We start from the raw sequence: 14,653 nt of genomic DNA on the forward strand, positions 1-14,653 counted from the left end.
ATTCCACTGTCAGCATGTGCCAAAAATCTTAATGAGGAAGGTTCAGGGGTTTTAATTAAAAGGGGTTCATTCAGTGGCCTTTCTGCAGTCAGAATAAAGTCTTTTCCTAATGTGTGTGCCGTGGCAGTAGATCCTGGGAAGATGATCTTGCCATCTTTAGGCCCATTTATCTAAGGAAAGCAGACTCCCAAGCCTATCCTGAGGCAGTGCTCTGCCCAAAATGAAATTCCATCCTCAAGAGCCAGCTTTGCTGAAGTATTGTCAGCTCCTGTGGAGGGAGGGTGGCAAAGGTCCTGAACACCTGGAGAAAGCCATCTGTGGGGTGTTCTTTCTCAATAGTGCTTAATACAGTATTAAGCAAAGATTTCTCTGGATCACGAATAAGTGTGGCTGTCAGTATAACTGCCACTGTTGAGTTAAATAAAAATTGAAACATCAGAAAGAGCATTTAAAAAAACCCCAGTAATCATTTTACCCATTACTTTACAAATAGGTTTCTACTTACTGATTCCTATGAGAATAAAAATGCCATAAGGGGGAGAAAAAAGCTCTTCTTTTTCAGTCAAGCTGGAGAATGAGTGTGTCAGAACACCCAGGAGAGATATTCAAGCTTCTAGCTCCATCTTAGATCTGTGGTCTGATGTCTGATGGGACCTGGGTCTCACTAGCAAGACATGGCAGGTACTTTTCAGCTGTTTTCTGATGGGAAGCTGAGCTGCGGAGTCGGGAGAGGAAGCTATGTGTACCTGCAAGTTCTGGTGGATGAGACCACAGGCGTTTGCAGATCTGCATGTTAAGCTGTTGACCTAGAGACCTGCAAAGTTCCAAGGAGCTCGTTTCTGCTCAGAGAAAACAGCTCTGATTGGCAATAGCAGCTAATGAATTCCTACTTGGAGGCAAACATTGACTTCACCTTTGAACCACAAAGAGCCTTTGGGAAGCTCAGAGCATTTTAAGGAATTCTACTTTCAAGCTGAGGATTTAGGCCAGATAACGTCAGTGGGATGATGAAAGGTCAGCATCCTAGCATCCTACAGACAGAGGACTTGAGGAGTATTGAGTCAGCAACCTGCCCCTCAAATGGGTCAGTGCTCAAGCCAGCTGCTAATCCCATTTAAAGACATTGCTAGCACTGAAGGTTCATGTGACCTCATAGATGCCATCGATGTTAGAATCAGAGGGACTTGTGACCATTTCCTCTTTTTTTTTTTTTTTTACTGAAGAAGAGGATGAGGATCAGGGAGGTGCCCATGGTCATGATCTTGTTTACAACACAGCTCAAATATTTCCTGGTCAGAAATATCCAGGACCAGCTTTGGTGATGTGACAGATAAATAGAGATAAATATTTTGTAGTGAAAATGACCAGAAGCTCTGAAAACCAGAGGCAGATGCAAGTCCACAAGAAGCATGATTGGAATGCCCCTGGCACACCTGCTGTGGAACACAAGGTGGGAGAGACTCAGGTGGACGCATTCCCCACCTCCCACTAGGAGCATCTGTCCAAGGACTGATGCCTGCCTGGCCAGAATGTCTTGATATGAACTTCCAGGCATTGAAGGGAAGGCTGATGGCCATGCAAGAAACGGAAAGGAATGCCAGTTGTAGATTGCAGGCTCATCAGTGAGCGCAGGACTGTCGCCACTCAAGCACCACTACCACCATGGCCAGATGTTGAGAAGCAAGAAGACAGAAATAAAGAGGCAGAAAGGACATGAAAACCTACCTGTTGCAGCAACAGTGAAAAGTCCAGAGAGGCTTGCTCAGAACTCTAGCCTTTGTCACTTTGTAGGTTTATAGTTATTCCTTTAGGAGGGTTTTTATTGTGCGTGTGTATATTACCAATGAATATTGAGCAAGCATTTCCTGGGTATCAATTTTGTCTAAGGCACTATGCTGGAGCAGTGAATAGGACACAATCCCAGAGAATCTCTAGACAATGCCATGTGAAAAGTGCCATAGAAGGAGTCTGAGGTGCCATAGAATGAGAGTGGGAAGGGAGTACCAATGTCTAATTGCAAGAATCGAGCACTGCTTTACAGAGAGTGACATAGGTACTCAGTCTTCTACTTCACAGGGTGAAAGAATGGGGCTTTGTGTTCTAAGCCAGGAGTCAAAAGGCAGACTTTTTCTCTAAAGAGCCAGATGGTAAATATTTTAGGCTTTGCAGGTCATAAGACCTCCGTTTCAACTACTAGTGTAGTTGCAAAAGCCACTACAGGCAATACATTAATGAACTGGTATGTCTGGGTTCCAATAAAACTTTATTTACAAAAACAGGCATCAGGTCAGAATAACCGAAAGTCATGTTTGTCAACTGGTATTCTAACCCTTTGATGAGCCAAATCCCGTTTAATGCTCACAACAACCCACTCGGGTAGGTACAGATGAAAGAGAACTTAGGCAACTTGCCCAGAGCAATACAGCTAGTAAAGGGCTGAGGCAGGATTTGAACTCAAACCATCTGCTTTCAGAGTCAAATCCCCAGCCCCTCATGCTTCCCTTATTTTTAAGATAAACTTACAAATCATCATCACAATTCCCTTATTTTTAAGATAAACTTACAAATCATCATCACAATTCCCTTATTTTTAAGATAAACTTACAAATCACATCCCCCAACCCCATTTCTTCCCTCCCTGTCCCTTCAGTCATTTCCTTGCTTCTGTGTCTTTTGTCTTTTATTTTTCAAAAACAAACAAACATATTTTTTGAACTCCTATAATTTGCCCAGCAGAGAGCCAGGCACTTTGGAGAAAACATCAACAGAAGATAACACAGAATCCCTGCATTCTGTTGGTTTATCATCCCATCAAGGACACAAGACACATAGAAAAGACTAAGAAAGTACTGGGGGAGGCAGGAAGCCTCCTTGCCGCTCTGGGGGGCTTGTCCCAGGTGGAGGGGGCTCACCTGTGCGACTCAGCTGGTCACTGTCCATCCAGTCGTCCCCAGAAAGGAGGAGGGTCATGTTTTAACTGGAGAGCCATGAAGAGGAACAGGGCTCACAGAGCCATGCTCCCTTCCTTCCCCTTCCTGTTAGGAGCCAGGCTGCCCACAAGAAGTGCTTGCTTTGCTCTCTCCTCTGTGATCATTGGCAAGGGCGGGATTTTGTGCCCCAGGGAAGAGCTGTCCCCAGGGATGCCTGTGACTGTGAATTCTGCTAGTCTAACAGCACATTTATCAACAATGAAGATGTTATTTTGGTCTCCACATGCCCTATTCTTTTGTCTTATTTCTCAATTAGTTTGTGACTTGCTGGGGATGCCTGGCATTATTAACCAGGCCTATTGAATCCCCCAACAGCTGATGCCAGAGAGCATATGAGAAGTGCCCTCTACTTCCCCTTTCTCTGCAAAAAGGACACAGGTTGCTGGTCAGAGTTTGGAGGAGGGAGAAGAGGTCTCTGTGGCCTTGGAGGGAGGTTAGGAGGCTTGGCTAGCTTCACTGAGGAAACAGACAAGTCTTCAGGGAGAAATATGGTTCAGAATGGCTAATCTTAGAGCGCATGTTCGTTGCTGTTTGGAATCAGGACCTTGAGGTCCCCACGCTTTGAAGAATTTTCCTCAGGGCCTCTTCTCGGGGAAGAAGAAAGTCTGGCTCAGAAGCTTTATATGGACACAAAGGATGATTTCAAATGTCCGGTATGTGCATTGAATGATAGAAACTTAGAATTAGAAGGAACTGTAGAGATAATTCTATCTAATTCTACAGCAGTGAATCTCAAACATGGGCTGCCTCAGAATTACCTGGGGAGTTGAAAAAACATGGATATTCAGTTGCCACCCCTGGAGATTCTGATTCAGTTCTGGGGCAGCCGTGGCGATGGTGGTGGTGGTGATGGTGGAGTGGTATTTTAATAATAAGCTTCCCAGGTGATCAGGCAATGAGGTTTGGCACACCTGGCAGGTGATCATCCAACATTCATTTCAACACTCCCAATGATTGGACTCACTGAAGTGGCATTGTCGTCTGGAAGAAATACCCAAGGTTCATTGTCTCTCACCAAGGAAATCAAGTACATGACACACAGGAAGTGGGTTTAGGAGTGGAGGTTTAATAGGCAAAAGAAAGAGAAAGGAGAATAGTTCTCTCTCCTGCGAGAGAGGGGCACCTGAGTGGGACTTCTGGCCCACTGCCAAGTGCACAGGATTTTATAGACAGGCTTGAGGAGGTGGTGTCTGATTTACAGAGGGCCCAAAGATTGGTTGGACCAGGTGGTTACATAGCATGCAAGGAAGCTGGCTGCCCCACCCTAATCTTCTGTTATGCAAATGAAGTCTTTGCCTGGCCCGTGCCATGTTGCCTGCTCCTTACTGTACACATGGTTGACAAAGAAAAGGGAAGATGTAGCTGCCGTTTTTAACATACCTAGTCCCCTTACTATTGGCACAGCTGCTGGTATTCACTTGTGCAAGCTTCTAGCTTGCCTTTCTCTATCTGCAGCTTGATTTTACAGGCTGATCTTTGTTAGAAAAGAAAATGATTTGGGGGCTGCTTTGTATTAAAAGGAAAACCTTACCTTACCTTTTTGTTTTGTTTTTCTTTCTTTCTTTCTTTCTTTCTTTCTTTCTTTCTTTCTTTCTTTCTTTCTTTCTTTCTTTCTTTCTTTCTTTCTTTCTTTCTTTCTTTCTTTTTTTTCTTTTTTTTTTGAGACAGAGCCTCCCTCTGTCGCCCAGGCTGGAGTGCAATGGTGCGATCTCAGCTCACTGCAACCTCTGCCTTCTGGGTTCAAGTGATTCTCCTGCCTCAGCCTGCCAAGTAGCTGGGATTGCAGACATGCACCACCACGCCCAGCTAATTTTTGTATTTTTAGTAGAGATGGGGTTTTGCCATGTTGGCCAGGCTGGCCTCGAACTCCTGACCTCAAGTGATCCGCCTGCCTCAGCCTCTCGACGTGCTGGGATTACAGGTGTGAGCTACCCACCGCATCCAGCCAATAATACATTTTTTAAAAGGCTGTTATTAGGAGATTCCACAAAGAGTCTCATAAACTGTTATATATGATACACAAAGCGGGCTTCGTGTCATGTTAGTTACACCAGTGATGCCAGTGCCCAGTCTGTGTGTGCATGTGGTCTCTCTCTCCTTAGACTCTTTCTTTTTTCATTCTTTCACTTTCTGTCTTTCTCTCTGCCCTTCTTCCTCTCTCCTTCCCTCCTTTCCTTTATTGTATCTCCTCTCTCTGTTGTCTCTTTTTCATTTCCTTTTTCTCTTTCCTTCTTTCTTCCTCCCTCCTTTTCTTTTTTCTTTATTCTTCTTTATTCTCTCTCTCTCTCCTGCCCTCCCTGCTGTTTCATGTGTGTGTGTGTGTGTGTGTGTGTGTGTGTGTGTGTGTTGTGTGTAGAAAGAAGAACCTAGGAGACAGAGTTTTGTTTTAAAGAGTATTACTCCTAGCATGTACATGTACTATGTTTTGGAGAGTCTTGCCTCTATCATGTATAATAGGTTGTCCAATGTAGCTTTTATTTTGTTCTTTTTGAGTTTTGAGTTTTGGCCAAGGACTCAAAGTCTGAGAGCAGGAGATGTCCAATCACCCATAGAAGAAATGTCAAGGGATTGTGAAGCAGATTTTGCAGCCCTGAGCTTATGGCCCACCTTGGGGTGTATAAGAAATCCTTAAAGATACAAAAGTCAGAGGGAGACGATTTCTTTTGAGCGAGTTGTCAGGGTGCTGGGAACCTCCCTCAACTAAAGTCAAGGGAAGATGACCTCAGGTACCTCTCAGGGGTCTGACATGAGTCTCTGGACATTTGGAGTCTCCAGGCAGATTCTGGCTCCTCATGCGTGTCTGAAAATCAAAAGCTAGAGGCCGGCTGGGCAGTTGGCCAGCGGCAGAGTGGAAAGAAGGCTGCTTGGCGAAGAGCTCACCACTCAGAGTTGTGCTTCCTGAGCAGCAGTGTTGACCACACTAAGGATATCTGACTGCCAGTCATCTTGAGGGACTCTGGTCAAGGTGACCCCTGGATGGCAGCGTGCCCCAGCAGAAGTGTGGGGGACAGAGTCGGGGACTGCCTGGTGCTGAGGATGTCGTAACAGGCAACAGTGCTCAAGTTAAGGGAAATAGAATCTCCTTGCTGTTGGCTCCAGAATCCATGTTCTGCCAGTTTCTTTTATTGCTTTTTTGTTTTGTTTTGTGTGAGATAGGGTCTCACTCTGCCATCCAGTCTGGAGTGCAGTGGCACCATCTAGGCTCGCTGCAACCTCCGCCTCCCAGGTTCAAGTGATTCTCGTGCCTCCGCCTCCAGAGTAGCGGATTTGCTGTCTTGCCCGGCTAATTTTTGAATTTTTAGTAGAGATGAGGTTTTGCCATGTTGGCCAGGCTGGTCTTGAACTCCTGGCCTTAAGTGACCCATCCGCCTCGGCCTCCCACAGTGCTGGGATTACAAGCATGAGCCACTGCGCCCGGCCATGCTCTGCCACTTTCTAACTGGGCAAGTTACATACCACCTTGTGCTTTAAAACCCCCACCTGCACTATACAAGTCTGTATCCAGGGAGCATCAGCACTAGATTACACCCATACGGGTCTTTCCAATTTTTCCCTCTAATCCTTTCTGCCCTGGGCTTAAGCCTGAGGGCCTTGAACTAGACCCTGTGAGTTGGAGGAGAAGTTAGCGAGAAAGGGGGCTTCCTCCTCACTGTGATGCTCCAGGCTCCTCCTTCTTCCCCCAGCCCTGCCCCAACAAGTTTCCCAAACTATAGCAGGCCCAAGCTGGGGGCAAGGGGGAAACATTAAATTAATACAATAGAAATCAAAAGTTGAAATACAGGCAAGAGATCGCATTGGTCTGGCCTGGAGTTGGTATCTGGGTGTGACTGGAGGAGTTGTAAGATCTGCCTGGGTGTTACCAGAGTGGAGAGGACCAGGGCCGCAGGGAGCTCAGGTCAGCAGATTTCTTCCTGCTTGCAACCAGTATATCCAATAAGCTCCTTCAATAAATGCAAGCGTAGAGACTGTTTTGAAACTGGCTTTTCTGGCAATTACTTTTAATTCTGCCCATAGGCCTTTGGAACAGAGAAATATCTTTTAACTCTTTCACTTCATGGATTGGGTAAGCAGTGATATTATTTCTGGGAGTAGTCACTTCCCCTCCATGACATGCGAATATTACTAGAAATACTGGAGTTTCTGATTTCTCTAGGAGAAACTGGGCATTTTCTGGAATGGGGAAAGATGAGACATGCTGGCCTCAATGCAAATTATCTATGAGGCAGATGTTAGAACCGTTTTGGTAGCTCTGATTTTTGACAAAATCCATTCCCAGGTTATTCTGCAAGTTGTGGGAATCTTTCTGTTTTTTTTTTTTTTTTTTTCTTTAAGTGTTTGGGCAACTCCTTATTCTTGGGCAATTTTCTAATTGTATTTATTATTATTTTGTTGTTGTCATTCCTATTTTTTTTAGGAGATCCTCCTGTGGCTTGAAACTTCTAGCTAATGTTTAAAGTTGCCCCTGAATCCCATGCCTTCCTTTTCTAACTGTTCAGGTATCTTTCATTTTGGCAAGTGGCAGTTACCAGCTGTGATTAAAATATGGAGCCAGTGCTTTAGGACTGACACAGAGGATGGTCTTCCTGCAGGACAGATGGCACCTCCGGCATTACTCAGACCAACCATCTAAGCCCATGTTGCTTTGGACGTGTGCCTGAGGTCAAGGGTCCAACCAACTCGTGAGTAGGCCCCAGGCCAGTTTACCAGATGGATGAGGATGAAAACAGCCGACAGATCACGCAGGGCCTGGAGAGAGTCTGTGCAGAGGGAGCAGTTGCAGCATTTTACTATCTCCCTAAAGAGGCCCTCATACCTAATGCAAAAATTATGGTTTACCGCGAGACTTAGGCATTTAGAGAGAAATCTCTGCCCGTTCTGTCAAATGTCCTCAGACGCAGAATCAAATGAGAGAACTGAATCTTAGCCTTTATCTGAGTTGACCATAAAAGGCTCTTTGGAGACAGAAAACTGGAAGTTTGAATAGTCTGCTAACTATCCCTGTCATGGAAAATCCTGAGGGTAGAATGAGCATGCAGACTGCGTGGACCTGGCCACTGGGACACTGGAGTGATGGCCCCAGATGGCTCTGTGGACAGATTGGGGACTATAGGGAGGGCATCCCAGGGCAGAAGAAATGGGTCTTCAAGACTGTGTTTCTTCCTGTTTTAGGACATTTTTCGCCTCTGTCTTCTGCAAAGTGTTTACGCCAAAAAAACCGTCTTTTGCACAGCTGACATTGGAGTTGTCTCTCTATGTGGCAATTGGCTGGCCCTGGATCCTGCCAGCGAAGTATCATGGAGACTCTTGCAGGGAGGCAGGGCTGGGATAATAAGAACATCACGTGCTGATCTGTGGATCTAAATTGATTTTTGTTGAACAGGCAACATGCTTACCTGGCCAGGAAAGTTGGAAACGCAAGGCTGATGATATGTGCATCCCAAACACCTAAATGAATTTCTGGGAAAAATTGCAGGCAGCCTTCAGGGTTTTATAGATGGAGAAGGGAAAGGGACCCTGTGCAGACAAGAGAGCTAGGGCAGGACCCTACTGACGGCAAAGGAAATGTAGCATGAAAGGCATGTATTCTTCCCCATTCCAGGTGACAGAAAAGAAGACAAGAAGGAGAGCTGAGGAAACTGGTAACTATGCTTTTCAGAACTAGTTCTGCCTTAGGCTGCATATCTGAGTTTGAAAGACGTGATTTCCTCCACCCAGAGAAGGTGTCTTACAACAATGTGAACCATGCAATAGGATAATCAAAGAACCATTTGATAGAAAAGTCAGGAAGCTGGTAAGCCCCAGCATCACAAGTGTTCCCTAGCTGGGCATCACCTTTATAGAAGTACGGATGCGTGGCAAGGTACTTACGTCACATTCAATGCTGCACTCCTAGCCCTGATTCTTTGGATCCTATGCAGAACTTATCAAACAAACCTCACTATTTGCTAGACATTATCCTCAGCACTTTACAATTGTCAACTCATTTGAACATTCTCATAGCAACCCTATGACATAGGTACAATGATCATTCGTGTTTTACAAATGAGAGATTAAGTAACTTCCACAAGGTCCTGTTTTCCCAGAGCACATAGCTAGTGCGATGCAGACTGGGATTTGAACCTGGCTCCATAGTCCAAATTCTCAATAATTAGGCTTTGTTTTATACCCACTGACTATAGCTAATTAGCAACGCACATGTCTTTAGGCCTTTCTCCCCTATGAGATGAAGAGCTGCTATGGACAAGAATCATGTCTGGTTTAACCTTTGTTCCTCCCAGTGAGTAATACCTGGTACCTATTTGGCAGTCAATGAATGCGTTTGCAAACCACAACCCTAGGCACCACTGGCCATGCCATTATCTCCTCCAGGGCACAGGTTGTAGAATGAACAGCTTCTGCTCTTATTTTGCACCCCAGCTACTGCTCAGATGGTTTGCCGCAGTGCTTGGGCTGTATACCCTTGACTTCTCCTGACTGTTTATTATTGCAGGAAGCAGCTTCGGGCAAACAGTTGGCTGCCAACTAGGTGACCCACCTCTCGGGTCTGTCTGTTCTGGCCACAGATAGCTGCCCATGGCAATCCACAGTGCTTCCAAAAGCACCTCCTCCCTCAGGATTTCTCTCTCCTGCCCCTGGGAAGTTGCCTAGCAACCTCCTTCTTCCCCACTCCCCATGTGCAGCTCCACTCTCCTTTTCCTCACCCCATCACCACTCCCCAAGCTCTCTTCAGTGTCATTAACTCCTGCATCTCTCTGCTTCATCATCCCATTATCAAACTTTGCAGGGACTCCATTTTCACAACAAGCTCAGCCTGACCCAGAAAGCATCCTGTCATTTTCTTGTCTTTTACAGTTTTGTAGGATTCTTCATAGCATCCTTTTAATATTAACCTCAATATCAAACTGCCAAAGAAAGAGGCAAAGGTAACATGTAAACAAAAACAAAGAGAAAAAAAAATCATGATTGGAATTTCCTAAGGGGTTTATTCAAGTTTCAGATAAATTTTCCCCCTTAAAAGAGTATTATATCATCCTGTCACATGTACCATATGATATGACATAAAGGTGACATGGCATATGATATGATTAATTAACATAATATAAAACAGTATGACATAATATAGAATAGTATAGTACAAAAAAGTAACATGGAACATTTTTACTTATGCTGGCACCATAATATATGCTTCCCCTGTTGCCCTGCTTCAGAACCTGGAAGAAAGAAGAGCTCCTGATTTTCTTTCCCTCTTGAAGGCCATCCACCTACAAGTAGCATGGTGTTGCTGGCACATTTGCCATGGTTTTGCCTGCTGTTGGCCAAGGGCATAGTCATTCCAAGCAGGCAACAGGTGATGCGTTGCCAACCCCACCTCCTGTATAGAGAAACACAAGTTATCTGAAAAATAGAGAGTCTCCCTTTTCTATATTAGGCCAGGACATCAACTTGACATCAGCCCTGAGATTTCAGTAGCAAGTGTGCATCTCTCATTTCTGGCTTTAGGCTGTATTCCATCTACTAAACAGAGAAAAATGCAGGGTACCACCACAGCCATGCTGTCAGGAGGAGTGAGCATGCAGGGCCCAGGGATTTGTTTCACCAAGAACACAACCCTCTGCCTTCTATGGCTTGTAACTGGCAGCCTCCAGAGTGCGAAGTTGCTGTAGAATAGGACTCAAAGGAGCAACAATACTATAATGGTCCCCAGTGCTGCCTGCTATCTAGAATGATCCTCAAACTTAGGAGTCCCTTTGAGTTTTCCAACCCCATGGGGCTTCAGGCTGGACCTTGTAACCTAAACAGAGCAGACTGGGAGGGAGGCATGGATACCTTTGAGATAGCACAACTAGGTGTGCCTTTGACATTTGTGGAAGTAAGCATATGAACGGGATTTTAGACCTATTCAGGATCATCATGTACAGTTGTTTAGGTTGCACACTGCACAGCCTCTACAATCAAACTGGGGTAGCTCTGGACCTTTAGAAGCTCACTGCTGTTCAGTTATAGGGAGTGTCTTTTACTCCTCCATTTCATCCTACCATTTTTTCTTTCAGATCTGTTCTACCTGAACAAATAGCCATTTGTATAACTACATTTGCATCACATTCGAATGTAAAATCAACTCAGAAACTTTTCAATCTGTATCTCTTATTTTTACTGAGGACTAGTAGAGAAGAGGTAATGCAGAATGCACTCAGACCTGAGTCCAGCCTCACCTTTCCCTGGCTAAATCTAGACTCCCAGTTCTCTTTCTCTCTGGGTGCATAGTCCCATGTCTAAATCCAGATCAGACCGCAGAAGTATAGGAGCGGGCAGCTAGGAGAACCTGACTCTCAGGTCCAAAGAGACCGCCACAATTTACTAGTAAGAGTCTATCCAAATTCCCCCTCCTCATGGTAGTTCGTTTCAATGGACTGTTATTCTTTATCTCTCAGGCTCAGAAGACTGTACTCTGTTAAAATTGCTACCTTAATCCATGCCAGGAGAGTTGGAGGGCATGGATGTGGCAAGTAGTGATTTTTGCATACAAATTTTGTATCACATGTTATAGAATTAATTATTCACTTGGCTGGGCGCAGTGGCTCACGCCTGTAATCCCAGCACTTTGGGAGGCTGAGGCAGGCGGATCACAAGGTCAGGAGATCGAGACCATCCTGGCTAACATGATGAAACTCCATCTCTACTAAAAATACAAAAAAAATTAGCCAGGTGTGGTGGCGGGCGCCGGTAGTCCCAGCTACTGGGGAGGCTGAGGCAGGAGAATGGCGTGAGCCCAGGAGGCAGAGCTTGCAATGATCTGAGATGACACCACTGCACTCCAGCCTGGGCAACGGAGCAAGACTCTGTCTCAAAAAAAAAAAAAAAAAAAAAAAAACAAAAACAAAAAAAACAAGAATTAATATTAATTATTCACTATAGTTGTTCATTCCTTCAGAATTTCTTTCAAGGTGTAAGTGTCAAGTTTTGGGAGAAACTTTGCTAAATGCCATAAGATAATGGGAAGAAATGTCTTGTCACCCTCGGGGAAGGTGGGCTTAATATGTTTTATGTTGTTATTATTATTATTATTAGGTTAATAGTAATAACTAGTACTTACTGGTGCCTGCTAAATGAAGGAGGCTTAGATAAATGGTTTATATTAATTTTCTTACTTAGTTTTCACAACAACCCTATGAAGTAGGTACTCCTTTTCCCATTACACAGATGAGAAAACCAGGGTTCACAGAGGCTAAGTAACCTCTGGTGGCTGCTAGTCATCCAGATGTCAGAGCCTAAATGCCTCTTTCCAGATGACTTAGTGTTAACTTTAATAATTCATTCTGCTCTGAAGCAATTATGTTCCTAAAGCAGAAAAATCCACATCCAATTTTATTTTCTAGATTAAGAAACTAGAAACACTGCTGATTATGAATATGGGCAGCAGCGCTGGGAATTCTACTTCCCTCAACCTTTCAAGTTCTTTAGTTACTATATTGGAGTTTTTTTCTCTATAACATGATTTTTATTTTACTTTTGAAGTTGACAAATAATAATTGTACATATTCATGGGGTACATAGTGATATTTTAATACATATATTGATCAAGGTAATTGGCATATCTATCATCTCAAACATTTATCATTTCTTTGTGTTGGGAACATTCAACATCCATCTTGCTATTTGAAACAATGTATTATTGTTAACTAATAGTTTTTAACACTATCTCATCTCCTTTGTTCTCAGGCTCCACTTAATACACTGCCTTGGTGAACAAATACATGTTTGATTCATTTAAAGATACACCAATGAACTCATTTTCCCTCATTTCTCTTTGCAGTTTACAGAATAAAGAAGGGACAATGCAGTCGCCAGGTCAGCATTAAGGGAAGGTTTGGCTGCATCGTCTGCCACTCTGCTGCTGCTGACTCTGCCAGTGAGGACAGCGCATGCTTCCTTCTACGCTTGCCTGAAGTTAGTAACTTCAGAGCCCCACAGCATTTCTGGAAGGAGTAAAATGAGCTACATGGTCCAGGTAGCTACTCCTAGGTAGAGTTCGCAATCAAAGGAATAGAAGCTGGGGAAGACAATAAAGCAGTCTTCTTCTTGAGTCATCTGTGACAGGTTTTTAAATTATTTTTATTTTTATTAGAATAGGGAGACAGAACCACCAAACTCCTATAGAAAATGAGTCTTCTGAGCACCAGTAGCTTCACTATAGACCAGTTGTGTTAAAACCTGCCTCAGAACCTACATGACCATTTGCTGTTCCCCCCGCCCCCGCCCCAGGGCAACTCCACACAGTTATAGGGGTTGAACACTGAACAACTTAAGGAGCACTACCATGTACATTATAGATAAAGATATAGATAAAGATACAGATATAGATTATTGATATAGAAAAGTTGTGTGTTTGTTCCAACAAATTTCTGGTAGATATCATCAAAGTGTCTTGATGTAGGGGTCCTTGTTCTAATTCATACAAAGGTGCCATATGGGCTTGCAGTGACTGTGTTACTCCTGGTGAAGAAGGCAGATGGCTCAGTGGCAGTGAAACCTTGAAGTGTGGGACAGCAGTAGATGGGAAGTCTGTACAGAGAGATGAAAGAGCACCTGGGTCTGAGGCCTGCTTTACCACCTCCTGACACTGCATAATTCCTCAACTTCGGATCCTTGGTTCTTGTGATAGTAATACCAATATGATAATATGATGATAGTCATACCAGTATCACAGGTTTTTTGTTGTTTGGATGAAAAACGTGTGTGTGTGTGTGTGTGTGTGTGTGTGTGTGTGTGTATGGTGCAGTCTGGCTGGCCTATTTTATGCATTTGATAAATGATAGGTATTATTATAAACCAGAAGGGTCCAAGTTGAAACTAGGGTGCTTGGCAACCTGCCACAGCAGTTCTTAGCCCCCAGATAGGCAAATGACTTACAGGTGATGAAATTGGTCAAGAAATCTAATGTAATATCAAGGTGATCTATGATCAATACCCAGAACATTCAATGCTGACATTAAAGGTTTTAATGGAGCATTTATTGTTTGCTATAATGAAATTCCATTGAGTTGCTAGAAGAAAGTGAATAGAATACAATAGGATGCTCAGACAGACAAATATCTACTGATTCATTCTTTGACTAGTTGCTTACTTTGTGATGAGCACTGGGCTAGGAAGTAGGGAAGTACAATTGAACATGTTAGTGCAGGTTAGGCTGAGGCCACAAATAGACCACATGGGCAATGCCTCAACACCATAGAAGACTGTATTTCTCATGTAGCTATTCTGAGAGGGAGCACAGGTTGAAGGATCAACTTTTCTCCCAGGTTCCCTCTGTCTGTGGCTTCTTCATCCCCAAAGACCTCACCAAGATCTGCAGCTAGCCAAAGCAAGGGGAAAGAACATGAAAAAGCAAGTGTGGAGAGTTTTTATGGGCCAGAGCAGGAAGTGACCCATATTACCTCATCTCCATTGCAGAGAACCTAGCCATGTGGCCAAACCTCACTGCAAGAGAGGTTGGGGAATATACTTTAGCTTTGTGCCCAAGGAAGGAGAGAACAAATATTGTTGAGTGGCTAGTGATGACTTCAATGGAAGGATAATTCTAGGTGATGGGACCATGTCATAAGATGACTGACATAAGATTGCTGGACATGGAGAAAGATTCTCTGAACTGTGATTGGAAATTG

At 44.1% G+C, this 14,653-nt stretch overlaps 2 long non-coding RNA genes across 4 annotated transcripts in view; one reads left to right on the forward strand and one right to left on the reverse strand.

Annotated features, from left to right (window-relative positions):
* LOC135970823 (uncharacterized) overlaps positions 1 to 13,072 on the forward strand; it is a 28,115-nt gene extending 15,043 nt beyond the window's left edge. For 2 of the 3 annotated variants that reach the window (XR_010586673.1, XR_012435297.1), the window contains one exon: positions 12,805 to 13,072. This is a non-coding gene — a long non-coding RNA (uncharacterized lncRNA). Of the gene's footprint in view, positions 1 to 11,922; positions 12,017 to 12,804 lie in introns of all 3 variants that reach the window. The other variant, XR_010586674.1, reaches the window with a different exon arrangement.
* Positions 1 to 14,653, reverse strand: part of LOC141410346 (uncharacterized) — a 97,131-nt gene that overhangs the window by 32,918 nt on the left and 49,560 nt on the right. The gene's annotated exons all lie outside the window — the stretch shown is intronic.

This window comes from Macaca fascicularis, chromosome 5 (genome assembly GCF_037993035.2).
Source record: "Macaca fascicularis isolate 582-1 chromosome 5, T2T-MFA8v1.1".
Lineage (NCBI taxonomy): Eukaryota > Metazoa > Chordata > Mammalia > Primates > Cercopithecidae > Macaca > Macaca fascicularis.